Source organism: Mesoplodon densirostris, chromosome 8 (assembly GCF_025265405.1).
Source record: "Mesoplodon densirostris isolate mMesDen1 chromosome 8, mMesDen1 primary haplotype, whole genome shotgun sequence".
Lineage (NCBI taxonomy): Eukaryota > Metazoa > Chordata > Mammalia > Artiodactyla > Ziphiidae > Mesoplodon > Mesoplodon densirostris.
Genome location: NC_082668.1, coordinates 84,320,321 through 84,346,440, shown reverse-complemented (window position 1 = coordinate 84,346,440; position 26,120 = coordinate 84,320,321). Strand labels below are relative to the sequence as shown.

Genomic DNA, 26,120 nt, shown 5'->3' with positions numbered 1-26,120 from the left:
GAATTGATGGTGTTTCTGGGGCCAAACAGGAATGAAGGCACATTGGTAGATGTTTGCGTGGAGGGGTGATGATGCCCAGGGATCAGACAGGATTCTACACCTCACTGGATTCCCACATAGAAAAGTGGGAGGCTGGGGATCAAACTCTGCTTTTCTCCATACATAATCCTGGACTGAGATCAGTCCCTGTGAGAAGAATATAAACCTGAAATCACTGGAGAAAGCCTCAAGTAACTCAGTCCACCTGGAATTGACAGGATTTATTTTTCTGCCATTAGGCAAAATGGGGGTTAGAATTTAAAAGCTAAGTAAATAACACCCCTTGAGCACATGGCATAAAAATACGGTACCCACTATATTTCTCTCTTCATTATACGTAAGTTCCTTGATGACAGGCACTGTGTGTTTTTATCTTTGTCTTTTCAAAGCTAATATAGTGCCTGACATATACTAAGGTGCTCCATCAATATGAACATATTTAATTAATTAATGATAAACTAATAAAATTAGTTGTTTTCTCTAAAGTAAATTGAATAGTCAAATGTAATGAATAGCACTTATAGTTAAGAAATCTTTTAATAAACTGATAAAATCATTTTCATTTTGCTTATGTATTGTGAGCTTCAATATCCTTATAAGCCATGTTTTCTTAAGTATTTTAACTACATAGATATAATAGTATATAACCTTTGATTGAATTATCTTATGTAAGATGAATTTCACCTGTTCCTTGTGTCATATAGACCAAATAATCCATAAATCTAAATTACATAGGCCTCACTTAAGTTTAAAATACTTTCCCAGATATTATTTCTCGTAAATGTTTTACCAAAAAGCAATCCAAAATGACTATCAGTTTTACACTGTTCTTTAAGGAGTCAGATTACTCACTCAGAAAAGAATTCATCCTGTGCAAAGATAAAGTTTTCAGAAGGCTAGAGCAGGCCACAAGAGAGATTTTACAAAACTCTACATGTAAGGTGTAAGGTAATCTAAAAACCTAATTTTCAAACAAATTTGGAGCATTTTTAATTGTAGTCATTTATGGTTGAATCAACTTTGTAAACTTATAAAATTTAGAAAAATATACAATATTAGAAAATGTGCATACTCAAGTAATTTAGTATGCAAAAGAATATTTTGGTACATACTCATATGCAGGGGATAGGTTACATTTTACCTTATGATAAAGAATAATGGGGATGTTTTTCCTTTCATTCAATTTTATGTGTCTGCCAGTAGATGGCGGTACCATGTTGAGTGCTGTCAGCTTTTTTTTTTCTCCTCAAAGCTGTTTTCTGATATATGTTGGGTACCACAGAGTGAATCTCAGAACAGAAAGCGGAGGCATAAGCAGGGAGGATTCTGGAAAGGTCTCTTTGTTTTCTTGTCCCCAGAGAAAGCAAAGAAAAAAAAATTGTAGTTAATATGTAAACCTCTGTGGCCAAAAATCTGAACAACTGCAGGAGGCTCATTATACTCTAACCATCTTGGATGCGGGCTTTGTTATGCTGTGATCCATAAGGCTCTGGTTTATCAGGTAAGCTGGCAAAACATTTAATTATCTGAACCATAGAATCCAGCCACCAGATCATTTTTCTTATTTTAAAATCATCTTCATGCTTGTATTTTAAACCTAATGTTGTTTTAATGTAAATTACAGGAACCAAAGGCATCATCTGATGTGTAAACTGCTTACTATTCCTTTATCTCAAAGGAAATAGAAATGGTGACTTATGGTACAAACTAGGCACTACTGAGCTTGTATTTTTGAAACATGTAGATGCTTATGATTCATTGTAGTCAGAGAAAATATTTTTTTATTACACAGAGCTAGCCTAATTGATTTTGTGGCTGTACCTTATCTATTTAAATGTCCTGTGTGCCAAGTATTTTTTAAACATAAATGTATAGTGAAATTGGAACTGTCAATCTCGTGCTTTGGTCTTTTTTTTTAACAGCTTTAGAGAGGCCATGCGTACAGGGAGTGATAACAATATAGAGGTATATAGCTGTTTGAAAAACATTATCATTTGTCTCTAAAATAATCTATTCTCACCAATACCAATCATTAAAATGAGATTTAACCGTCTAGTAATAAAATGATCCCTATATACTCCAGTATGTGTTGTTTCTTTATTTTAATATATACATTTTATATTAAATATTTACCATTCTATTTATTGATGTAAAGGGTATTGTACCTTCTATGAGTTGTCTCATAAGCTTCATATATTTCTGTATTTTTTCTGTGTGTATTTACTACCTGGTTATTATTATTATTACTAATTATCATGGAGAGCCACTTGGACAAAAAACAATTATTTACTTTATCTATAATCTGTATTTTCTGTAGTTTTCTTTAAAATATTTTATAGAATAATCATAAATGTTTTATTCAATTAACAATCACATAGTTAGAACAGGAAATTATTGGCAGAAAATCTATAGGTATTAATTTAAAGAAGAGTTTTAAAAATCATAAAGCTTTTTAAAAAATACAACAGGTGGTGTAATGTAGCATATGGGGACAAAGATAAAGGCATACGTGCTTATAGGAATTTGCATGAAAACATTTCATCACAATCAGTCCAAGTAGTGAGTGCCCTGTGTGGAATAAAGACCTCTGATTTCAGCCTGGGTTTCTAGTCAGCACTGGTCAAATCAGCCTAAAAACAGAACTTGAGGCCTCACCTTCAAAAGCAACTGTAATCTCTAATGATATGGAAAAATATTGATTTCTCATCTAAGATTTTACCATGGGTAGCAATAATACTCCCCCTAAAAATGTTACAAAATAGCAGTTGCCTCAGAGAAAAGCCCTAGGTTTTATGTATTTCAGGAGATCTCCTACCATAGGATATAGAGAAAACTGTTTCTTTGAAAAGGGTTCCCAGAAATGGATGCTAATTGGCTTGAGCATATTGTACACTCCATGTTTCTTTACAGGTGACTGAATATAACTTTGTTCTGTGTAAACACTAGAGCTGGTCTTTCAGAACTGTTTTACATTTATGAGTGGATGCTTATATTTTGGCCCTGATTATCAGCAATATTTTTATTGGTATAGTTGCAAGAATCTCTTAATTTTTGTCTGTATATGTAGTCACAATGTGAAGAACAAATGTATACAGAGTTCTTCACTAAATGTGCTCTTTGAAAATTTTTAGAAATCAAACCTGTTTTGATTAAATGATATATCAAATAAGTTTGGTATCTTATTCTTTTAAAGAACTAATAGTGACTTCATTTGTAAGGTCAAGAATAATGACTATAGTTTATTGGTGTGACAGAGAAAAATAGGTTGGACACTGAGCTGGAAGTCTTGATTTCTGATGCAAGTTCTGTTACTAATAAGCTTTGTCACCTCAGAAGAGACACCTGTAAAAGATGGGAATTGGAATCAAGGATATATAAGGACACTTTTCATTTTAAAATTCTATGATTCTAACTTATCTGGATTTTCACCAATTTATTTATCCGCTTAATTGTAATCTGATGCATCTTTGACTTTTACTGAGTTGTTTTGTTACCATTAATGGTGTGCTAAACATGAGGATAGAGAAATAGAGAGGTTTTAAAGGTCCTTGGCCAGCTTCTCTGTGGTGGAAACAACCAGAAAGCAACATGGAGAAGTGGTTAAGAGAAAGGGCTGGCAGAATAAATCCTAGCTCCACTATTAACTGACAAAGATTGAAACTTTCTGAGCCTCTATTATGTCACCTATAAAATAGGAATGATGATGCCTATGTTGCAGGACTGTGTAAATAAATATTGTCTGTCCAGTGTTTATTATATATCCTGGGACATGATTAAATGCCCACCCTCCCCTCCTCCCCTGTTCCCCAACCCCTGACAAAAGGAACAGATATCATTTTAATACTGGTGATGGTAATATATCTTCCACCACAACAGGAAGAATAGAGTGAAACTGCCAAGAAATTCTGTAGTTGAAGAGGGAGTAATTCTCATCCTGGAAGCATGCCCTTGCTGAAACAACAACAACAAAAAATGTGTTCCCTATAATAATATCAACTAGTGTTAACATCTGGCCATTTCCTGGATTGTTTATAGAACTCTCATAATACCTTTTAGAAGACTACTCTTTTGCCCAATGATATATTATCATGGACCCCACTTCAAAGGCTTGCTTCTTTTTAACAAAAATAGGGGCAAAAGACATTATTTCACTTGTACCTTAATAGATACACCTATTAGACAAAAGGCTTTGTGAAGATTCACAGAGAAAATCTAGATTTCACCAAGAACCACATTTATATGCCAAATAATTTCTACTATGACCATCAAATTACAGAACCTGAATACCAGAAATGATTGCATGTGTTGGCTATGCGATCAACTCACAAACTATCTACTGTTTAAATCATATTGATGGTCCAATGAAAGGTGGAAAGTCAAATTGTGCCTGATGAAATTGTTGACATAGGGCAAAATCCCTGCTTCCCTCCAAAGGGTTTCTCTACATACAGCTTCGTGCTCTTGACAGCTGTGTGCTACTGGGATCTTGGGGAGCTAGAGCTGGGATGTCCTTTCAGCACCCCAGGCCTCCTAAGCCTTCCCTTCAACCACCCTGGGCCTCTTTAAACTGACTCAAATAACTGTGCTGTCAGTTTCATCTTCATGGCAGCCAAGATGACTTAATGGGCTCATGATTAGACAGATCTGAGATGGCCTTGAGTTTGAGAGTCTTAAAGACATGAGTGGAAGTTTTCTCAATTAGACAATGCTCTGCTTGGAATTTGTAACTAGTCCATCTCCCTGACTCTGGCTCACTCCCAGCTCTTCTGATTCCTTATTTTTAGGGATTAAATGAAAGCACCCATGAGTGTAAGCATATAAAAACAAATACTTTTTTTCACCAAGGAATGAACATGTGACTAGACAGTGAAATTTCTTTGCATGGGTGGCTGTGCAGATTACTTTGTTCTCATCATCACTCATGTATAGGAACACTGTGAACTCACTGAAGGCTGGGAATTAATGTTTAATTTGTCATCTAAAAATATTCATTCCACCTTAATATTAATGGTTATTTTACCAGTTTTCCAAAACTATGAGGATTAATTTACCTACCTACCCCTGAAATATAATTTAAGATATTAACAGTACACTTCTGTACTGGGGATCTGTTTTTAAATTTTTATTAACTTCAATCCTAAATTATCTTTACTTCCACTTAAATTTTACGCATAAACACCTTTAACGGCAATTCAGTGTAGAACCTGGTATCCAAACTACTAGTTCTTGAGGTACATTGTTCTTTGAGGTAGTTATAAAATTTGGGAAGAATAAAAGCCAATTTTATTGTCCCTTGGGTTGCAAGCTCACATATTTATCTTTGATTAGGAAGCTGCCTTTTCAGTTCAGCTTTACCTGATAATATTTTTCACACTGGGGTGAAGTTAACACATTCTTTGGATGCATTTTAATGGGATATAAAAAGGGTAGATTTAAGAGCAGAATAATGTTAGTTTTCTGTTGATTTTACTTGAAAATAAGTTAATGAAGAGAATCTTGCTCTCTTGCTAAGCAAAGATGTGCTTTGCTCTGCGAACTGCCTGATGCACATCAGCTCTTTGGATATCTGAAATTTGAATCTACATTCTGACATATAATTAGCCACAACAGAAGAGTTCTTTAAAATTTATAGGGCTTCCCTGGTGGTGCAGTGGTTGAGAGTCCGCCTGCCGATGCAGGGGACACGGGTTCTTGCCCTGGTCTGGGAAGATCCCATATGCCGTGGAGCGGCTAGGCCCGTGAGCCATGGCCGCTGAGCCTGCGCGTCCGGAGCCTGTGCTCCGCAACGGGAGAGGCCACAACAGTGAGAGGCCCGCGTACCGCAAAAAAAAAAAAAAAAAAAAAAAAAAAACAAATAAAATTTATATGCATACCTACTCAACTGGATAACAGAAGTTTTAATACGTATTTACTGAGTGATTCTTATAATACTACATCTCTTTTTTCCAGGGTTTGAAATGATAAAGGACCTTATAGAGAGAATACGAAAGAAATTTCTGCCCAAGATATATGAATAGAGAACAGTGGCAAAGTAACTTATAAGCATGCTTACAAATTAAATATACATAATAAACACAAATACAGGGCATATAACATATGCTAGGTGGTTGTATTAGGGAATTCTCAGGGGTTGTTTTAGTTCAGAGAAACCTTTTAAAAGTCTGGAGTTATTTCTGTAGTAACTGAATTAGGTTTTCATCCTTTTGGAGACTGCATATAGGGAGCCCTGCATGTGATTAAGCTCTGAGCTGGAGGAAAGTGAAAGAAATGATGGTCCTTAAATTTTTAAACAGTGGTTTAATATTGTTTTATTCAATGGGTGATTTCAAAGATGGGAAGTCACTCTTTAAATAACTTTGGCCATTTTCTGCCAAGAAGCTAACTTTTGGGAATTTTAATCTCCTAATATTCAGAAGATACTTTATTCTTACTTGGGTTGTACAGAACATTTTGTCCTTTTCTTTTTCCAAGAGCTTGAACTGGAATAATTCATTAAATCCCAGTTCTTGTTGTTAAGTGACACTGTGCTTCTGAACCAGAACCCCAAATATTCTTGCACAGAGCTTATTAATAGGACACGTTTTATGGGCTCAAGCCTCTATTTGAGAACTGATGACCTGTTTGTTAGCTTCTCTTTGTCCTTGATGTTTTTGCTTGTGACATTTATTTTTCTCTTTATAGGTTACTTTTGCTGTACCCAAACAAAGTATTCTGATGAGATCAGGAGCATTCAGGGTGGTATGGCTGTAGACTAAACAAAGTATTCTAAGCAATTTCTTTTCATGGAACTTATATCATGGTTGGACATAACCTTAAGAATAAATTCTCCAAGAAATAAGTCCAAATTCCTACATGCGCAAAGCAGGTAAGAAAAATGAGTAAAGCTAGTCAGGCTGGGACTAAGGAACTCCCTAGCCCATGTGTTTTCTAAAGAGGGGCTAGGAGACTGTTGAATCAAATGATTTTTCCAATGAAGCTTAAAATCTAGATTTTTATGAGAAACCTCCTTCTTTTTATATGTTGTCATCTATTTCAAATTATTTACAATACTGGATAGATTCAACAAAGCATACCTACAGGCAGGATATGGCCAAGCGATTTTTGGCCAGGTATTTTTTCCTTTTGTCAATCCAACCAGAAGTTTTACCAATGAAGGAAAATAAACTTCATGGAGAGGAAATGGCTTGACTGTATTTGGAGGAACTGCAACACTAGAGCTCAGATTTCTTGTCTGCTCCTCCAGGCTCAACCAACTGCCCACCATTTTTCTATCTCTTTCATTTCAAATCCTTGAATGTTCTACATATTCCCTCCCACATTTCTGTTTATACTGCTGCTAATTACATCACTGAACTTTAATTGTCTTCATAGATCTTTTTTCTCCCCTCTTTTGTTGCTATTAATGCTCCCCTTGCTGTGGATATCTTGTTACTGATATGCTATTTGATGAGGTATGTGATATTCCCATTTCTGCACTGTCCTGAAATGATTGAAATTTGTAGGGCAAACATGTCCTTTAGCTGTGAAAAGATAAAAATGTTATTAATAGGATATATATATGTCCTTGAGTTCATATGGTCTCAAAGTTTTAAAATATCCTATTAAACTATCTTTAATCATAGCCAATACTGATTACAGTTCAAGTAAATCCATTCTTAATATTATTTTTCAACAATTTTATTGGGCTCTATTATCAATCTTTATATACCTATAGCAAAAATTAAAGTATATTATTATATTAGTATTGGAAGAACAGACAAAAGTATTATTCACAAATATATTGTATTCTCCTTCATTGATATGAAACTTGGTAGTATTAGATAAGAATAAAAATCAAATACATGTGCCTAGAATGAGAACTTCTCGGCCGTTATGGAAAATCAGAAAGAAAAAGCAAAATGAAACATGAAAGAAGTCAGATTTTTTAAACTTCCTAATAAAAATGACAGGAGAAAAAGAAAATCAGTTGAAGGGGAATAGATATGCAAACATCTGAGAGAAAATGGAAAGAGGCAAAACTTGATGAGCTTATTCAGAGAGTGGCCCACAGCTCTGGCTGCACATTGGAAACAACTAGGAAGCTTAAAAAAAGAGCAAAGCTAGCTCCACCTTAGGCCAATTCAATTAGATGCTCTAGGGCTAAGCCTGGGTATCCATGTTTGTTTAAAAGCTCTGCAAGCATACTTCAAATATGCAGCCAGGTTTGAAAAGCAACTGACTAAAGGAAGACAGAGAAAAATAAGAGAAGCTAATGAAAGCTTGGCCAGAGAAGTGAAAGACAACTGAGAAATGACTTTCAGAATAATTTCAAAATTCTAACAAGTGGGCGCGTGTTAAGTAAAAAGACTATGCAAATACTTAAAATAGCAAAAAATACATTTGTGTCCATTTCTCCCTTGGTTGAAAAGGGTGGTATTTATTCTATATGTTTAAGCAGTTTTATATTTCAAATTGTTAATTTCCTACCCTTACCTCTACTTGAAAGTTGACCTAGCTGCTGGCTATGGTATATTTTGCAAACTAACAATATAAACAATTGTGCACACTCAGAAATAAGCATCCATTAACTTCAATTTATACAACCAGAGATTTGCCCTCTTTTTATTCTGTGCCTTATAAATTGCTCCTTTGAAAACTGTCTTAAAATCAAATAAGAGTGTCCACTGAAAGATACTCTTTGAATGTCCAGGTCATTCAGCTGGAAACAAAACATTGATTTGTAATTACTGAAACTTCAATTGTGGCAGAGTTAGAGGAAAAGCAGATATGTAAACCAACAAATTTTTTAAGTACACTTAAAAATGTACTTTCAGAAAGTGGCATTTCTGAGGAAGAAATGAATTAACCTAATAGCTAAGTGGAATTAATAATGAATTGAGTTTCCAAAAAGGAATTCCATTACTAAGGTGAGTCTGCCTTTTCAACTCTTTAAGGAGACATTTGCTGGGTTAACACCACAGTTGCTTTTCCATGTTGATTTCCCACAGTCCTTTCCGCGACTGGGGAGAGACTGTGGTAGCCCCTACTAAAACAATCCTCTACACCCTTCAGAGTACATTATATCCTAAAGTCTTTCCTCTGGAGAAACATCCTTTAATATTACTACCGAACTATGCTTTCTTCATGACCTCTACCATTCTGTCAACCAGGTCACCACAATTATCACCATGTATGAAAAATCTGTTAAATCTCAGGATGAGAATATACATATTTTGAGTCAGGAGGCTGGTGATTGCACACTGAACAGAAGGAATACTATATTATATTTGAGGCTAAGTTTATGATGGATGTCTATGAAATGGTGCTTGGGTTCTCAAACTGGGATTGGATCACTGACTTTCAAAAAAATTACATCCTAGCTTTATACACAAAGTACTTTGGTAGTCTACAATGAAACTATAAGTAACAAACCAGTAAAATACTAATAAGAATGAAAGCCTGAACCAAAAAGAATGTTTTCTGATGAAGGATCACCTTAAATTAGTCAGTGTAGAGAGCAAAAAATTTACTGTTGATTAAAGCATTCCCTCCACCAACACAGTGACAACTGTGAGAACTAACTTGATTCTTTGGGGAAAAGAATTCCAACTTGTTATTCAAAAGCATTAAGTATATTTTGCAAAGGGAAAAGGTAATGCTTAGGCGTAAATGAAAAGTGGCAGAGTACATCCAAATCATGATGCAGATCTCTATGCAAATTAGCACAAGAGTTAAAATACGCCACGGAAACCACAATAGCGAGCTCTCTCATACATTTGTTAGATTTGTTTACTCTGTCTCAAAATTATCCTGAGTCTTTGTAAGATACATTTCTTTTAAATATCCATTAAATGTACTATAATGGTGCTATGTTTCAAACAACATTCCGTGAGACCAATTTAACCATAAAATAATACTCATTTTTTCCAACAATCCATATCCCTCAGGAAAGCTAAATTTGGGGAATTTTATGCATGACAAAATATTTTCTATTTATTCTCTTAATTTCTTCCTGAACAAAAATTTTAAAACTAAATATCTAAGACATGAAAAGGCACACTTGATTTGGAAACTCTTTGAATTTTTTTTCAACATTTGATAGATATTTTTTTCTATGATTTTTTAAAATTGAAGTAGAGTTATTTACAATGTTGTGTGAGTTTCTGGTGTAGAGCAAAGTAACTCATTTATATATATATGTATGAATGCATATATATTTTTTCATATTCTTTTTCATTATAGATTATTACAAGATATTGAATATAATTCCCTGTGCTATACAGTAGGACTTTGTTAGTTTATCTATTTTATATATAGTAGTTTGTGTCTGCAAACTCCTAAATTTATCCCTCCCTCCCCTTTCCCCTTTGGTAACTATAAGTTTGTTTTCTATGTCTGTGAACTTTCTAATCAATTTTTTGGTAAACCTAGAAATGCCCTACAAAAATAAAGTCTATTAAGTTTTTTTAAAAGGGGAAAGACACTTGAAGAATAACTGAATTCAGTGCTCAACTTTGCACAGGCAATTTGATCAGAATCCTAAATTATCCATGTCCTTGAGGAGTTAGTTCAGGTTGCACACATGGAACATTGTAGAAATGCCACAAAGTCCAGTTCTGTCCTTCCTAGCATCTTCTCTATTCAGCTCTTACTTTTCTCCTCATAATTGCTGCCCCCTCTAGCCATGGTCTTATTGCTAGACCCTCCATCCTGGGAAGGGCCAGATAGGCTATGCTTGTCGTTTCTCTAATAAGCATATTGGTTGCTGCAATCTGTCAGAAATAAAGTTTTGCATCAAATGTAATTTTCTCTTACCTGTGGCATTCTGGCTTTCCTTTAGCCTCAAAAGAATTGAGCACTGAACAGCATCCCTCCTGCCTTTCCATGCAGAGACCTTCACTGTGTGTTCCCGCTGCAATAAGTGGCAACATCTACACCTAAATCAGGGCAGTACACACAGGCCCCTACTCTATTTTGGTGCCAGTGATGTGCTAAATGGATGAAGGAAAAACACAGACTCTCTGAGTCCTGAATTCAGATCCTAGGGACGATATTTTCAGTTTCTTTAGTGACTGGTCATATTTCACTGAAAACTAGACTTCAAGTTTTGTCATTTATTTTTTTAATTATTATATGTTATAGAATTTCTCAGATGAGAAGATTTTTGATATTACCAATTTCATGAAGAAATCATGTATACAGAATTGAATATCTAAAGCTAGAAAGGATTCAAGGGATAGTTCTTTTCAGAAACCAACTCTCTGGCTATGCTCTTCTCAAGCCATTCATAGTGTTGACTCGTCAAAAAACATAGTTTAAATTTGAGAAAGCACATAGTTCACTGAAGTATTCTGACTATGAAGACAGACTTTAATAGGTATAACACAGCCAACTCCAGTTACATCACTAGTCCACTATTCAATGACCCTTTTTGTTCAGAGTATAAGGAGACTGCTATACCCTTAGATCATTGTCTCTCAGAAGGGATGAATGTTGGAATACACCGAGTGCAGAATCCCTGCGCTTCTGAGATAAAAGAGGCACTACAAATCAACTAGTCACTTTCCCCCACTCCCTCTCTATAACAGATGTGGACACTCAACACCAAAGACACTGAGTGTTCAATGTGTCACAGCAAGTGATGTCAAAGATAAGCCTAGAAAACAGGTTACCTGAATCGCAGGTACATTCCCCTCTTTCTGTTTTCCTCCCTCTCTTCCTTATCTTTTCATTAAACCTTGCTTCTAAAAAGATGGGGCAGGGCATGCTTTTCCATTATGTTACACTGTCTTCTGCAGCACCACCTCAGGGTAATCATACTCCACAGCATTATAACCATCTAGCTAGGGGAAATGCTTAACAGAGAAGCCACTCAGGTGGCTGGGTTCTGGCTGGTGAAGAATCACGTGACAGCCGAACTGCAGCCCCACCTAAATCAGTCTGTGCTTGTGCTCCAGTGGAGTCTACCACTAGCACTAATCTGAGAGCAGATTTTACAGCTTCCCTGCTCCAGGCTAGATAAAGCTCAGTCCTCCATATTTTAAGCCTCAAAGGAGTGCAGGTAACATGTGAAGTAAGCACCACCATTTTGAAGTAATGTAAGTTGTACCTCGAGTTCCCTCAGGTTGCCAAGTGAAAAAGGCAATCAACTCTTAACACTCTGTTGTGAAAACAGTGCACTGTCATTTTGATTACAGTAAATAAACAGCCTGTGGTTGCTTGGAAAGAAACTGGCTAAAGCACAAGTCACCAGCAAGCAGTAGGAGAGACGTGGCTGAGGGCAACTCAGAGGGCTCTCTATTAAGGCTGAAGCAAAACTGATGTTACGATAGGAATATGGATCAAAGATTGTTTATTGGGCTAAGAACTTTGCTTTCTATTTTCCATGATGCCAATTTACTTCAAAATAGAAGGCTTCTTATAATTCTGGTTATATTCTGATTTAAATGTGGTTTCTGCTCCAGAAACACGTGCATGCATTACACACACACACACACACACAAACACACACACACAACGCTCACTTTTGTTTCTCAGCCCAAAATTCTAGGAATTAAGAACAAAAACAAGGGCTTCCCTGGTGGCGCAGTGGTTGAGAGTCCGCCTGCCGATGCAGGGGACACGGGTTCGTGCCCCGATCCCGGAAGATCCCACATGCCGCGGAGCGGCTGGGCCCGCGAGCCATGGCCGCGGAGCCTGTGTGTCCGGAGCCTGTGCTCCGCAACGGGAGAGGCCACAGCAGTGAGAGGCCCGCGTACAGCAAAAAAAAAAAAAAAAAAAAAAAAAAAGAACAAAAACAACAATCTGACCAAGTAAAACAGGAAAATTATCAATCCAGAGAGAGCCTGCCCCTCCCTTTTAGAGCATCTCGCAATGAGGGAATGCCCCCTTTCTTTTTTTTTTTTTTTTTTTTTTTTTTGCGGTACACAGGCCTCTCACTGTTGTGGCCTCTCCCGCTGAGGAGCACAGGCTCCGGACGCGCAGGCTCAGCGGCCATGGCTCACGGGCCCAGCCGCTCCGCGGCACGTGGGATCTTCCCGGACCAGGGCACGAACCCGTGTCCCCTGCATTGGCAAACGGACTCTCAACCACTGCGCCACCAGGGAAGCCCTGCCCCCTTTCTTAATTCACGCATTTGTTTATGGGTTTGATCACCTGGTGGAGGGTGAAGGGATAGGGGAAAGGCATACACAAGACAAGCAGTAGCCAATATAAATATAATGAGACACATATGTACTTTGAAAATTTCTAGACGCTAACATAAAAATAGACAAAGAAACAAGTGAAATTAATGTTCCTAATGCTATTTTTTCAAATTTATTTATTTATTTATTTTTGGCTGTGTTGAGTCTTGGTTGCTGCGTGCGGGCTTTCTTTTTGTTGCGGCAAGCGGGGGCTACTTTTCATTGCAGTGCATGGTCTTCTCATTGCAGTGGCTTCTTTTGTTGCGGAGCACGGGCTCTAGGCGAGTGGGCTTCAGTAGTTGTGGCTCGCGGACTGTAGAGCGCAGGCTCAGTACTTGTGGTGCACGGGCTTAGTTGCTCCACAGCATGTGGGATCTTCCCAGATCAGGGCTCGAACCCATGACCCCTGCATTGGCAGGCGGATTCTTAACCATTGTGCCACTGGGGAAGCCCACTAATGCTTTTTTTTAGGCCAATATACCCAAAATGTTATTTCTGATTTGGCACTAGCGACATTTTTAGTGCTCAATTCTTACACGTGACCAGGGCTACCACATTCGACAGGGTATTTGCAGAAGTTGTTTTAGGTAATTATACTCAACAGATATTTAATAATGTCCTGCTTACTATGGTAGGTAAGCAATAAAATCCTTATCCTCAAGGAATTTAAAATGTAGAAGCAATAAGGCACATCCTTAATAGAAGCAGAATCCAGAATATAATTATTATATGAATTTTTTTAAGCAATATGTGCATGTTGCTGGAGTTCAGAGGAAGGCAAAAATCACTTCTGACTCAGAATTTGGGTATGATGAGCCTTGGAGTATAGGTAGGATTATTTTTTTTTAATTGGAGTATAGTTGCTTTACACTGCTGTGTCAGTTTCTGCTGTACAGCAAAGTGAATCAGCCATACGTATACATATATCCCCTCTGTTTTGGATTTCCTTCCCGTTTAAGTCACCAGAGAGCACTGAGTAGAGTTCCCTGTGCTATACAGTAGGTTCTCAATAGCTATCTACTTTATACATGGTAGTGTATATATGTCAATCCCAGTCTCCCAATTCATCCCACCCCCCCTTCCCCCTTGGTATCCATACATTTGTTGTTTATGTCTGTGTCTCTATTTCTGTTTTGCAAATAAGATCATCTTTACCACTTTTCTAAATTCCACATATATGCATTAATATATGATATTCGTTTTTCTCTTTCTGACTTATTTCACTCTGTATGACAGTCTCTAGGTCCATTCACGTCTCTGCCAATAACACAATTTCTTTCCTTTTTACAGCTGAGTAATATTCCATTGTATATATGTAACACATCTTCTTTATCCATTCATCTGTTGATGGACATTTAGGTTGCTTCCATGTCCTGACTATTGCATTGGGTTGGCCAAAAAGTTCGTTCGGGTTTTTCCTTGCCATCTTACTTAAAAACCCAAATGAATGTTTTGGCCAACCCATAAACAGTGCTGCAATGAACATTGGAGTGCATGTGTCTTTTTGAATTATGGTTTTCTCAGGGTATGTGCCTGGTAGTGGGATTGCTGGGTCATATGGTAGTTCTATTTTTAGTTGTTTAAGGAACCTCCATACTGTTCTCCATAGTGGCTGTACCAATTTACATTCCCACCAACAGTGCAAGAGGGTTCCCTTTTCTCCACACCCTCTCCAGCATTTATTGTTTGTAGATTTTTTTGATGATGGCCATTCTAACTGGTGTGAGGTGATACCTCATTGTAGTTTTGATTTGCATTTCTCTAATAACTGGTGATGTTGAGCATCTTTTCATATGTTTGTTGGCCATCTGTATGTCTTCTTTGGAGGTGAATGATATTTCAGGCAGAGGGAATGTTTTTGGAAGCCAGAGGCCAGAGACTGGGGGCTTTCAGGGAATGGCAACTAGATCAGTTTGACTATGGAGGAGCATACATGTAAGATGAAGCTGGAGGGCTTCCCTGGTGGCGCAGTGGTTGAGAGTCCGCCTGCCGAGGCAGGGGATATGGGTTCATTCCCCGGTCTGGGAAGATCCCACATGCCGTGGAGCAGCTGGGCCCGTGAGCCATGGCCGTTGAGCCTGCGCGTCCGGAGCCTGTGCTCTGCAACGGGGAGAGGCCACAACAGTGAGAGGCCCGCGTACCGCAAAAAAAAAAAAAAAAAAAAAGATGAAGCTGGAGAAGCAGATTAGTAAAATATTTTTTAGAGAGAGTCTCTGATTATTACTTTTTCTAAAGAAAAAAAGACACTGGATTTGGTGGCATGATTTACTAGCCATGTGACCTTGGACATGTTACTTATCCTCTCTGAACCCTATTATTTCCTTACCTACAAAATGAGGACAATAATCACCATTATCTCATAGGGTTATTGTGAAGATAAATTGAGCTAATCAACGCCTGGCACAGAGCAAGTGCTTAGTCAGTGTCCTCTATTATCACCACTATTACTTCTCTGAGATATTTTGAAATGGGAAATTCTTTGAGTAAAACATTCAATCCTCAATTTGCTTTGTTTTCAAGAGAGTCTGGTAAACTTAGCTTACTTAGTCAGTTATCTTTGAGGTAAACAGGACCTGAATGTATGTATTTTGGTCTAGGTTAAATAGGACAACATAATTCAGAAATATTGTGCCTATAGAGAATTTAGCTTTTGTTGTTCTTTTATGTGTTATCATCTTCATCGCTGTATGATACAAAACTGAGTTAACTTTATTTACCTAACCAATCCCCTATTAGTAGATATTTCAGTTTTTTCCCAGACTTTGCTGTTATAAAATATGCTGCCTTAAATAGAATATAAGACTTTCTAAAGAGTACTTGTAGGCTGAACTTCTAAATAGTAAGTCTAAGTAAAAAGTTTAAATCTTTTTGAGAAACTAAAATTAAATAATTCATTTATTCAGAAAATGTCTGTTGAGCACCCAGTATGTGTTATGCACTGTTCTAAGCACTTGGGATTCATTGGTGAACAAAATGGACCAAAAAAGGCAAATATTACAGCCCCTGTAAGTCTTATGTTCTACCCAGGAGAAATAGAAAATGAACAATAAACATTATAAGTAAGTAAATTACATAGTACATAATAAAGTGATAAGTGCTTTGGAAATAATAAAGTGGGATAAGCAGCTGGAGGGGAAGCACAGTAGGTCTCTTTGAAAAGGTAAACTTTTGACCAAGACTTGAAGAAATGAGGAAGTTAGGCCATCTAGAGGAAAGAACACTCATGAGAGGGGGAACAGTATATGTGTGTTTGGTAGGTTCAGAGGACAGCCAGAAGCCAATTTGGCTAGGGAGGAGTGAGAAAGGAGGAGAGCACAAGATGAGTGCAGCTAGGTAACTGGAACACCATATCATAAGGTCTGAGAGGCAATTGTAAGGAGTTTGGCCTTTTCTCTGGGTGGCTCTTATAGGCTCCTGCACAGAGGAATAACTTGATTTGCTTTCTGTTTTTCCCAAATCACTCTGACTGCTGGGTGAAAATAGGCTATGTAGGAATCAGGCTGGAAGCAGGGAGATGGTTAGGAAACTATTGCAGTCTTCTGTGAAACACTGCCATAAATCATTTCAAGGTTCCAGGTTCAGAAGAATTACACCACAGGACATTAAACAAATGAACAAATGACACTGAAGAAGCTATGACTGCCATCGTTGAGAAATCATAAAAATGAGAGCGGTATGACTGGTACATATGTTTCTAACTTCAAAACAAACAAACAAAAAAGCACTTCTGGAGTCTACAAGCCAGTCATTGTCAAAATGTGATTCCTGGGCCAGCATCATCAGCATCCTCTGTGTACTTACTAGAAACGCAGAATTTGGGGCTTCATCCATATCTACAGAATCAGCAGCTCTGGGGTGGGGCCTGGCAAGCTGTGTTTTAATAAAAGCCCTACAGGTGATTCTGATGCTAAATTTTGAGGACCACTGCTATAAACTCTAATGGTGAAAACTAGATGGCCTGAAAGATCCTTTTCAATTTGGGGATACTGAGCTTCCAAGCACAGTGTTTAACATTTATTTTCATTGTAAAATTAAGTATAGTCCTTGAGAAAAATGATTTGTTTATAAGAAGCATAGACTCATGATTAAGAACAAATAAATCTTTTAAATCATGTATTTAGAGAAATTTAACTTTTATTTATTTTATTCCATCTCTTTATAAAAAAGTGAAGTAAAGTGGTATATTATTTTTTCAAAATCCACATGCACTAGGCAGTTGAAGACAAGGAAAATGGAGAAAGTGTAGATGATAAACCTGTTAAAGATTGTGCATTAATGAAGTTACTGTTTTAGAATGTACATTTAGCTCTGAGCCTCCTGGGCTCAACATTTTTAGAGTAAGGCAGAAATGAATTTAATACAACTCAAAGAAAGAAATCCCAGGTATTAAGTTAACCTAACCTAGACCCCCATTTAGTCTCCTAATGGTCAAATTTGCTCCAGGAGAATCTCTGGAGTACACAGAGAAGTAGATGCATGGTTTTGCTTCCTAGACAAATTTCCAGTTTTTCACTTCACAATATCTTGGTAATATGACCATGTGAAGTTATTTCCTTGATAAGAGTCTCAAGACTTAAAACCAAATGAGCAGCTGGTAGGATAGGGCTATTACAGACACTGAAGAGCCAACCAGCGATCCCATCCAGATGGAAGGCTGTCCTCCAGATGGAAGGCTGCCCTTTCCCCATGGGGAAACGCTGCCAGGGACCTGCTGGCAAAATCTGTGAGCTACTCAGTGAGCGGCTTTGGATTTGCTTCAGCCCTTGCACAAAGAGCTGAGTCCCAGAATTTTACAGCCTAATGTCTGCCAGAAATGGTTTTGATCTGGAAAATTCTGAAGCAGGTATATCACATCAGCATAAAGGAAGATAAAATGGATTGAAAGGAAAGAAAATGGCATAAGTGGCCAAAAATAGCTAAAGGAGAAACTAAAGAGGCAAAATAATGGTTAAAAACAATGGAGCTGGAGTAAGACAAAATTTAATAAACACTGGACTTTAAAGATATTAAATGATAAATCAATTGTTAGGATAAACTAACACAGAAGGAAATATAAACTTATCTCTACAAAATACATTTGTTGGCATTAGTATTAAAATTATTAATAGTAAAAATAGAAATGAGTTAACAAAAATAAAATTAAAGCAACTTTGTCCAAAGTTCCTCAGCTGGTGACACCTACCCTTTTCAGAGTAAAGCTTCTATTACACTCTTTGAACAAGCACTTCCTCATTTGTGGTATAAAGAACTTCCCCTTAATTTCCAAACTGCTAAAATTCTATTAAGGTAATTTCAAAGGTAGGCTATCCATTTTGGGGGGATCTCCAGGTCCAATACTTGTATTAAATAACCTGAAAGTATAGTTTCTGAATCATCTTATCTCATCACCATCTAAATGGAATTCACTGAGCTTAATTTTAGCCATCAGTAGAAGTCTTATTTGATTAAACCTTGTATGGGTCTTCTGTGAAATTAAATTTAAGACATCTGCTAAGCATGTTACCTAGTGTCCCTTATGATAACAAAACTTCCCTCAGTTTAGTTCTCAGAGAAAGTTTGTCTTTTTATACATAGCTTTTAAGAATTGTTTTTGGTTTTGTTTCCTAAAATAAAATCAAATACATGTGACCCAGTGTGTTTCCACTTTTTCTTACCTACTGGGAACAACAGCGCTAAATGCCAGCCTTGATTGTATAAAGTGACCATCTCATCATATTCATAGTAATCTCTACTCTTTTCCTTCAGGGCAAACTTCTTAACTTGTAATCCATGTGCCATCTCCACCAAATTCATTTAAGGAGCTAGATTAAAATGTAGTTCCCTGGGCCTTGCCCTAGACCAACTTTTTCAGAATCTCCAGAGGTTGAACCCAGAAATCTGCAACTTTAACTAGTCCAAATGATCCTTATGCTCACTGAAGTTCAGAACTGATTTAAAGAGTCCTCATTCTCCTCTTAACTCATGTAGTCCAATTTTATCTTACGATTAATCTATAAGCCATGGTCTACTTTGAAAGATGAGTGAGATAGAGATCTTATTAGGACATAATACAACTTACAGTATGAGGCCTAAATTGGAGCATAAGGCCATATGCAGAAATCACTATTTCCCATGTTACTTGAGACTGAAAAAATCTCTCGCATTTGGAGCCCAGGCCACGAGATATATTTTCTCTGATCAGTGAATCAGTGATTTTCATAAGGGCAGGTTAAAGAAAGAGAACTCAAGCTGGCATGCTTTCTCAAACTCCACTCTTCTGTTCCTCCTTAACTTCTTAGTTCCTCTTTGATATTCAGCCCTCCCTACCTCACCCCCCTCCTTGTCCTCAGAGAAAAGACTGCAAATACTTTGGAATATCTAAATTGATATTTTGGTTATTTAACGTCATGCTCATTATATGTCAGGCTGGAGATCAAGGTATTTAAAACCCAGTTATTTATGTGCTGTGAAGGAGAGAAGTAGCATTTATTAAGTTGTGGCTGTAAAGTAGAGGGAACTAACATTTATTTAAGGACTATAAATTTATTTAACAATTTAATGGTTCAAGCTCTGATGCATGGATCTGTCTGATGGGTATTATTAATGTAATAATAGCTATAATACTATTATTACTATTATTGCTACTTCTATTACTACTAAAACCTCCAGCTTTTATGGAAAACCTACTTTATACCAGCTATTGTACAAGCGACTTTACATGCATGTGTGTGTGTGCACATGTGTGTGTGTGTGAGATCATTTAATTCTAACAACAACCCTATTTCACTGTGTATTATAATCTCCATTAACAGATGGGAAACTAAAACTTGGATTGGTTAGGTAACACGTTCAATGTCAAACCGCTAGCAAGTGGTAGAGCCAGGTCTGTGTTGTTACCAAGTGAAAGGTAAGAGAGGAGAGGCAGAGGCCAGATCATAAAGGCACCAGCACACTTTGCTAAAGTGATGATAAGTCACTGAGAACCACTGACAGATTTTAATAAGGGTAAAATGTATGTTTTAGAAAGATCACTCTGATGACAGATTAAAGATTGGTAGCTTAAGAATGAGTTCTCATCTGAAAACAAAGATGGTAAAAGACTGTGTATTAAATTAAAAGGTGACACTTAATGTTTTTTTGTCATAGTAAATTGTAAAAGGAGATTTGTTAGTGAGGATTCAGACCAGTTTGACTCATATGCTTTGTATACGTGAACTGAAATATTTTTTAAAATATCGATCGCTGATTTAAAAATTACATATATTGTCCTTTTAAAAATCCTAGTTTAACTGGGCTTAGCCATTGCTAATGGTTATAGCTGGAAGGAATATGACATCAGATATTATGCCTAGGTTTAACATGCTGGTTTTTTCACCCCTGCTTATCTAAAATTTATTCTTAGAAGCCACTGAATAAAATTTACTGGTCTTATCTTAGTCAGCAAATCAAATGGGCTTTAGGTGGAGAGGAAAAGCAGCTGAAAAGGAACTGGAATAATAACCCTCAACATCCATGTGGACCACATGCTCTACTGGTCTACCTCTTCGACCTTTCTGGTATTCAAAGAAAAGAAACAAAGGGGAAGTAAAGAGGGGAGAGGAAGGAAGGAAGTAGGAGGTGAAGAACAGGAAGATGCTCTAGAGCTCCAGCCTGGCTTCAGAAGGGGTGATTGAATGAGGGCTGCCAACGATGGATAGTGAGCCCCATGCCCACCCTAGGATCCTGACAGTGGCTCCAGGCTCCATCCTTCCTTGAGCACACAAGGGCATGCTTCTCACACGGGTCAAACAACCTGTTTTGTGTCAATCCTGCTTCCTTGATCTAGGACTGTAAGTAAACAAAATACAAAAACCCAGACCTAGAACCAGAGCACTCACATCAATCCAAATGCCAAAGATGCTGGGCTCATTTCACCTGTGTTCTCTTTCTACACAGATCATGGAGCAAGAAAACTGATGTCAAGCCACATCAGAATTCATCAGGGATGAGATACCTGTCAAGGATTTGCGGTAGAGTGGCTTACTGGAATAAAAATGCAGAATCTCTTGTAAGACTAGTGTAAGAACAAATGAGATAATTCCCAGAAGCGGCCTGGAGCTTTTCCAGAAAAAGGTGCTGTGACTATCTAAGGTACCTAAACTGCTAATGGGTATAAATCTGTGTTTGTGGAAGGTAAACTAAAATATTTATTAGCTAACAGTGGTAGCAGTTTCAGGACAAAAAGAAGGTAGAAGACGGGCTTCCCTGGTGGCACAGTGGTTGAGAGTCCACCTGCCGATGCAGGGGACACGGGTTCGTGCCCCGGTCTGGGAAGATCCCACATACCGCGGAGCGGCTGGGCCCGTGAGCCATGGCCGCTGAGCCTGCGGGTCCGGAGCCTGTGCTCCGCAACGGGAGAGGCCACAACAGTGAGAGGCCTGTGTACCGCAAAAAAAAATAAAAATAAAAAGTAAGGTAGAAGAGTGCTTTCCTTCCTCTTTGCTAGTTTGTTCCTCCAAAGAGACATGGCAGGGATGACCTCCCGGAGTGGAATGATGATAAAGGCTATTGATGTAAGAAAGAGAAACTAACCCTGCTTTTTATTTATTTTTCTTTCAAAAGACACATTCATCCTGTGTATTACCTAGGATTGTATTTACTTGGATTTTATTATATTTATGTGGTAATCGGTTCCATAGTTCACATCTCTGTATAGGATAAAGGACAACAAAACATGTGGTCAGAAGTTGATTATAAGCTGGCTTCTGGACTGGCCAAGTTTTTGAACCTACTGAGGAGTGTTTATTTATTTGGTGTATCAGCTGCAATTAACTAAAACAGCTCTCTAAAATTATCTAAGTCAAGAAGGATGTTTATCGAACATAACAAGTGGTGCAGAGGTTGTTTGGGTCCGAGAGCTGAGTGACCCATCAAGAGCCCAGGGGTAGATCTCTCTCTGTGATCTGCCACCCGAAGTCTGTCAGCTTCGCCCTCACAATGGCATCCATTCCGGCTGTAAGTGCCTGCAGCAGTGCCATGTATCATACCCTGATGCTAAGGTCCAGGGGACAGAGAATTCTGTCTCCTCCTCGGTCTCTTTCTTTTGAGTGAAGAAATCTTTTACAAACACCCACTTGGCAGACTTCCCCTCATCTTTTGTTAGCCAGAATTGGACCAAATGCCTAATCCTTAACCAATGATTGGCAAGGGGCTTGGAGAAGGTGTCAAAGTGGAATGGTCACTGGGGAGATGAACACAAAATCTGCTTCAGTTTGCAAGCATACAGTAGAAAAACTCAGGAGCTGATGAAACCAATGATGCTGATATATCTATTACAACGTTGGCTTAACTGTTGTTATTAGTTAGCAGTTGTCTCTCTGAGCTTATAGCTGTCTGATAAAGTCACAGGGAACTTCATCTCCTAGAAGAAGATAATTATTATTTCCAAGACAAAAATTGTTCTGAAGACAGAGATGACTTGTGCTTTCACGCTCAGCTATTTTTTTCAGAGGCATGACATTAAGTCCAGGTAGAGAAAGGCAAAAATAGTTTTTTTATTAAACAGTTAGTAAATCAATAATTATATTTGTGTATGGACAGTCATGTGTTAAGCTAACAGGAAAGGAACAATGGTAGAGAAAGTCTAGATTTCATTTGTATTTGGCCATGGCATAGTGATATCCATGCTACAGTTACTTTCTCAGTAGGTTTGTCCAAACCAATAGTAATACTGAATTCCTTGACATCACACTAAGAACAAGAGGTACATTACACAGAAGAAGAAGCTAGCCTAAGCATTTAATTTACTTTTAAATAATTCCAAAATGCTTAACATACGTGTAAGCAGGTATCTATTAGATGGTGGTTTTATTAATTCATTCCTGCTTGTTTTGTATTCTACTTTAAAACAAAGGTGAGGACTATATTGCTATATTTCTTAGGCTGCACCACCCCGTTCCTAACATGGGGCTCTATACATCATAACCTCCTAATAAGATAGCTGACTCATCCTAATTCCATTTCTGAAAACATGAACTAAAATTCTTCTCATTTTGCAGGCTTGGGGCCCAGCTTTTCCTAAACTACCTGGGTTCAAATCCTGACTCCTTATCACTTTTGTAACTTGGACAAGTTATCTAACCTACCTGCACCTAGGTTTTTTGATCTGTAAAATGGGAATAATAATAATAGTACTAATCTCATAAGATTAAAATGACAATTAAATGAGTTAGTGTGCATAAATTAAATGACAGAGTATCTGAGACATAGTAATCATTCAACAGAGGTTTATCTATTAGTATTATTTTATCCTCAAAGCCACCTGGTTAGGTAGGCACACCAACAAAGTATTATTTCAAAACTCTTTTAAAACATGGAAAATAATATTTTATTCTGCCTTGGCGAGTGTCCAGTGTTTATTATTATAACGTGCTGAATGCTGTGTGTATGCCTTTGATAAAATATGCTCTTGGTCACACATGCTGCCTGAGGATATATAGCAAATACTAGACAATCATTAGCCCTAAACGAAAATTCCTTTGGAAAAAATTAATAACTTTCTTTAGTAGGACAGTAGTTAATTGGTCTACTTTGTCTTCTAGATTATACCCTTCCTATAATAGTCTCTTGTTGATACCAAGAAAACACAGACAGCATCCTTTCCTTAGTAATGGACCCAGTCTTTCCCTGACAACTCCCTCCCTTGTCATCAAGAACATGAAAAAACATTTGGATGTTTTTTTTCCCCCTGATCTCTCAAGTTGCATGACACAGAGCAACTTTCTATCCTTGAAGATTGCAAACTTACAGCCTCTGACATAATTTTCTTTCCATGGGAACAGACCAGAACTAATTGATTTTGTCTGTAACATAATTATAAAAATCCCTACAGAGAGAGAAACTATTGATACTAACAGGCTATAGACCAATACAATTCAACAAACTGTCTTCTGTTCTGGAAAATCAGGCAAGACGAGAATTCAGGGGCTAAATGACTAATGGAAAAAATACTTTGTTTTTGCCACAATAATGCCACAGCATATCCCAAATATTTACTGTGCCACTTTTCTTAGATTCTGATTCATTAACAATTATTAGTTTTGTATTCATTTTATTTGTTGGTTTCATATAGTTTCAGCAGCTTATGTTAGTATCATAGCATACAGATATGTGAGCCTGGAAAACTGAACTGAGGTATACGAATCAATTTTTCTGTAGTTATTTATATACAGCTTAGATCTTTAATATCAAATCACACAATAGTAAGATTCAAGATAAAAAATGTCAACAACAGTAGGAAAAATCCGTCAAGAACAGACTGTGTGGAAAATGTTTTGCCTCAGAGCAACAATTTGTGTTTGTCAATAGACACTTCAGTGAAGATTACTTTGCTTCTCTGCGCCTGTTCCCCATTTATTTTAAAGGCAGGAAGTTCGACTAATTGTCATATCCAATGCATGCCTTTTAATTAGCATCTTGGAAATTCCTCTTTTGGTATCCATATAACTCTTCTAATTTCATTGTCTAATATCCTCTGTGTTCCCTCTCCTTAAAATTGGTAGTCACCGTAGTCCTGCTCTTCATCTTCCAATTTTTTCCTAAATAACGTACTGCATATTCTTCAGTTTCAACTGGTGACTGCTTAGTCAACATTTTCCCAGCCCAGGCAGCTTTCTTGAGTCTCAGACCCATATTTTAATTACACATCCAGTTGTCTCACAGGCATCTGAAACTAAATAAAACTCAAGCAGGATTTACTATTGTGTCCTATAAACCTTCTCCATGTCTCGGTTGGGTTATATCTGTGGCTTAAACCAGAAATCTGGAAATGAACTTAACCCCATAACTCTTCTTCACTCTATCAAATCATCACAAAATCTTATTGGTCTTCTCTTCCTAATTGTGCCTTGAGTACAGTCCTCGGGCCATGGTTTGTTTTCTCTCTAACTTATTGACTGCCTACTATTTTCCAGGCACCTGCTCACCTTTAGATGCATTTTCTCATTTAAAGGTAACATTAACTCTATGAAGTATGTGCTATCATTGCTATCATTATCTTCACTATGTAGATTGCGAACCAGAAGATTATGAAGGATAAAAAAAATTATCCAAGGTCACACTGCTAGAATGTAGCAGAGCCAGGACTTGAATGCAGTCTTAATTGCCAAGTCCGTGCCCTTAAATAATAAAGCTATAGTCAAATTCTCTTGCCCTCTGCTTTAGACCACTGGTGTCCATCTGCTTCCTTTTAGGGAAGCTGTTCTCAAAGGGTGGTTTGCAGACAATGCAGTGTTCCTGAGTCCCTTTCAGAGGGGCTCTGAGGTAGAAACTATTTTCTTAACAATACCAAGGTGTCATTTGCCTTTTCTTCGCTGTTCTGACATTTGCATTGACAGTGCTAAAGTCATGGGGTAAAACTGCTAATGCCTGAGTAGGAATCAAGGCAGTGGCGTCATATTGAAGGAGGAGTCCTTGTTTTCTTCACCATCAAACACTTTCAGTAAGAAAAAAAATGCCAGTTCACATAAGAACATCTTTGATGAAGCAGTAAATATTATTAACATTATTAAATCTTGACCCTAAAGAACATGTATTTTTAATATTCGGTATGATGATAGGGAAAGAATACATAAAGCATTTCTTCTGCATACTGAGCACCATGGTTGTCTCAAGGAAAAGCACTTGTGTGATTGTGTCAGGAGCTGAATACGCCGCTTTTTTTTTCATGGAACCCCATTTTCACTTGAAAGAAAGAACTGACAAACTATGGTTATTCAGACTTGGGTATTTGGCAGATATTTTCTCAAAAATGAACAAAGGAAAATCTTGTCATTTCAGGGAAAGCAAATGACAGCATTTGTTGCCAATGTTAAAATTGGTGCTTTCAAGTGGAAATTGGAATTTTGGAAACCTTTTATCTGACACTGAGAGCTTGACAGTCTTCCAATACATTATGACTTT

The 26,120-nt window shown here is 37.4% G+C and overlaps 1 protein-coding gene across 1 annotated transcript in view; it reads left to right on the top strand.

Annotated features, from left to right (window-relative positions):
* Positions 1-1,363: 1,363 nt before the first annotated feature.
* LOC132495364 (sodium channel protein type 3 subunit alpha-like) overlaps positions 1,364-26,120 on the top strand; it is a 114,398-nt gene continuing 89,641 nt past the window's right edge. Inside the window, exons 1-2 of the mRNA XM_060107220.1 lie at positions 1,364-1,540; positions 21,117-21,311. The gene's annotated coding sequence lies outside the window, so the exon portion shown is untranslated. The remainder of the gene's footprint in view (positions 1,541-21,116; positions 21,312-26,120) is intronic.